The sequence below is a fragment of the Octopus bimaculoides genome, chromosome 12 (genome assembly GCF_001194135.2).
Source record: "Octopus bimaculoides isolate UCB-OBI-ISO-001 chromosome 12, ASM119413v2, whole genome shotgun sequence".
NCBI lineage: Eukaryota > Metazoa > Mollusca > Cephalopoda > Octopoda > Octopodidae > Octopus > Octopus bimaculoides.
In genome coordinates this window covers 3,787,770-3,791,138 of record NC_068992.1, presented here as the reverse complement: position 1 = coordinate 3,791,138, position 3,369 = coordinate 3,787,770, and the positions used below count along the sequence as shown (strand labels likewise).

Here is a 3,369-nt window from a genome sequence, read left to right as displayed (position 1 = left end):
TAGATAGATAGATAGATAGATAGATAGATAGATAAAACTTACTTGGAAGAGGATGCGTAACGTTCAATCATATAATATAAATAATATATATATTTAAACCGATGAGCATAAACAAAAATAGGAGTGCAGCTGGAAGTGGTTAGGTGACACCGAAGCGAAAGGAGAAAACAAAATTGAAGGGTGTAATGAATAAACGCTGCAATCGGTCAAAACAACTTTATATCATTCCCATATTATCACAAATCAAATATAGATATATATTAAAACAACAGGGCACCCAACTTACCCGCTCCCACCAAATTTCAGGCCTTGCGCCTACAGCAGAGAGGAATATTAAATAATATTAATATAAATATGGCAGCATAAGAAAAGATGAGCTGGGAGAAGCGTTAGCATGCCCGGCATCTCGTCTGTCTCTTCGTTTTGAGTTCAAATTCCGTCGAGGTCGGCTTTGCCTTTTATCCTGTCGGGGTCGATAAATTAAGAACCAGTTGAGTACTGAGATCGATGTAATCAATTTAATCCCTCCCCCGGAATTGCGGGCTTTGTGCTAAAATTTGAGACCAATATAAATATTGCAAAAAAATAAGACAATGAAATGGATTGGGGTAGAATTAGCTTATAAAGCGGTGAGTGTGATTGTTTGTGAGTGTTTATATCTATCTCACAACCATCGCATAACAACCGGTGTTGTTTTCCTCAGCGGTTCGACAAAAGATACCGATAAAAATAAATACCAGACTTAAAAGACCTAAGTAATGCGCGACTTGCTCCACGAAACAAATCACGGTGGTGCCCCAGCATGGCCGCAATCCAGCAGCTAAAACAAGTAAAAGATATACATATACACACAGGTATACGTATATGTATGTATGTGTGTGACTGAACGAAGTGGGAGAAATAGGGTTATAGAGATAAGAATTACGATCTTGACTAAAGGTTATATATGATAAAATGAGGCTAGTTTCTGTTTAGAAAAAGTAAAATGTTATATTATTTTCTCTCCATCAACGACAGTAATCAGTTACAAATACATGTCTTTTCTGTGCTCAATTGTAAGTCGAGCGCCTGTTATCATAATATATTGACGACCGTGTGATAAAGGATTTCACTTTTATTACCACGTAGCTCCAGATGTGACTCAACCGCTCAACACCAAGAGCCTCGGGGCTTTTGCATACATAAACGGTCGTAAGTAAAATGAATATGTATACAGACACATAGAGTATAAGATAGCAATTTCTTAGTCTCCATTGGGAAATGGAGGATTTATAATTTCGTTAACAATGGAACTAAGGATTGTCAATCTTTGTGAGTCTTAAAAGGATGTGCTTTCTACAGAATATACTGCTACAATATCGTGCACCACACCTCTAAGCATAACATGGGAGCAGCCTCTACGAAATGATTTAAGCTTCTGGAAATAACAGCGAATTATCTCTAAGAACAAAACGCATATTTTGGATTACGTAATCTAAAATAAACCAGTTTCACTGAAATGACAACATAGCAACAGTTAGAAGGGCTCTCATCATATACTCGGGGACCAGGGCTGGCAAGGGTCTAAACAACAAAGAAATCGCTCCATGAACTAGGCCCCGACCCTATCACCGATGGATCTCCCTGGAGAAAGCACATTCTCAACATAGCTGGTATCATAACTCTCAAAATTTTCCTCTCTTCAGGGTCAGTAAGAATTTCGGACCCTAATTGCTGCTGACACTCCACAAGGCTCATGTAAGGTTTACAATGGAGTACTGTTCCTACATTTGTGACATTGCTGCTGCTGCTATGCGCACAGACACCATGGGCCATATCCAAGAAAGGCCATTTGAATGGCTGGCTTTTATCGTTAACGAACGTCTTCCAGCTTTTGTCTCTTCTTTGTGCCTTTCCTATCACTGCTATAATTACTATAATGAAATCTGTTCCTCAGAACGTACTGGCCTCCTAGCCCCCACCACCAAGTCTCACCCAACCTTCTAGTCGTGTCTCTCCACTTCTCATTACATTCAAAACACTAAATACCGTTCTAGTCTTTCTCCCCCAGAATATCTGTCCTCTGAAATTTTCTCCCTGCTCACGTCTTCCCGCAGGTGATGATCTGCATTAGCTCAAACAGTTCACAATTAATGGCCTCAAGATCCCTCATTTCAGGAAACCTACGAACTCGAAGCCATAAATATTCCGTTTAAACGAGGTTTGTTTGAGGGGTTGCAAAGCTCATGGGGAATGATCCTTCTTCCTGACTCACTAAATGATATCTTTTAAAGATTTATTATTTTCCTCCTCTTCGTAGACGAAGGCAATACCGTTGGGATCGTGTATGTAATTAATTTACTCCTGCGGTTTACTGTCATTTTCCTTTGCTTTTCTCATTGCCAGCAGGACTTGATCTTTGTTCTATAAGATAACGAAACCAGGATACTACGAAAGTTTCCGGTAAGGACTCGACTGACTCCGCCTTGTTCAGTATATTTCCATTCAGAGAAATAATATTATGTTTAAGGTGCATATATAAGCTTCTGTGATCAGTCAACACATGTCTGTCTTAAACAGGCGTCCTTAAAATTGAACGGTAGCCAATACTAAACGACTTTTTAATTTGATCACCGGACGACCTGCTAATTAAACAATTCTAAATGTCATCTTAGATAAATACAACTTCTAGCGAGGGCGATGATAACTTTCCATTCCACAAATAAAACACTTTGCTATAATTTGCAAGACAAAAAAGGCTGGTGAAACTAGTACAGATTCTGAAGTGTCAAATTTAGATGTTTTACAATGACAAATTTGGTGCGTTGCATTTCTACCTAAAAATTTCACATAGGTCGACCTGGCTTTTCGTTCTTCTGTCAAAGTAATGGGTCCAGTCAATTAACTCTGCCACTCCTGAAACAAATAAACATTGAGCATGTGACTGTCGAGAAAATCAAACAGAATAATTATATCAATAATAATAATATTAAATCTTGGCACACGACCAGCAAGATGTTTTTGAAGAGGGAAAAGGGAAGAGTTGATTATGTTAAAATCAATACTTGTCTGGTGTTTTATTTTATTGCATACCCACGATAAACGGCAAAGTTGACCTCAGCGAGATTTGAGCTCAAAGCATAAAATGTCGAGAGGAATAGCGCTAAGTATTCTACTCGACACGCTAACGATCGTGCCAACTAGAAGAAGAAGAAGAAGAAGAAGAAGAAGAAGAAGAAGAAGAAGAATCCTTTCTGCTACTAGCATAAACTTGGAGCCGAACGCTCAACTGGTACTTATTTTATCGACCTCTGGGATCGAGAAAAGCAAACGAAATGCTTGGCACCATTTCGTCCAGTGTACGTATGTATATATGTTTGTGTGTGTATA

General features: G+C 38.7%; 1 long non-coding RNA gene across 1 annotated transcript in view; it reads right to left on the bottom strand.

Annotated features, from left to right (window-relative positions):
- Nucleotides 1–210: 210 nt before the first annotated feature.
- The window catches only part of LOC128249184 (uncharacterized), an 11,502-nt gene continuing 8,343 nt past the window's right edge, over nt 211–3,369 (bottom strand). Inside the window, exon 3 of the long non-coding RNA XR_008265280.1 lies at nt 211–2,895. This is a non-coding gene — a long non-coding RNA (uncharacterized LOC128249184). The remainder of the gene's footprint in view (nt 2,896–3,369) is intronic.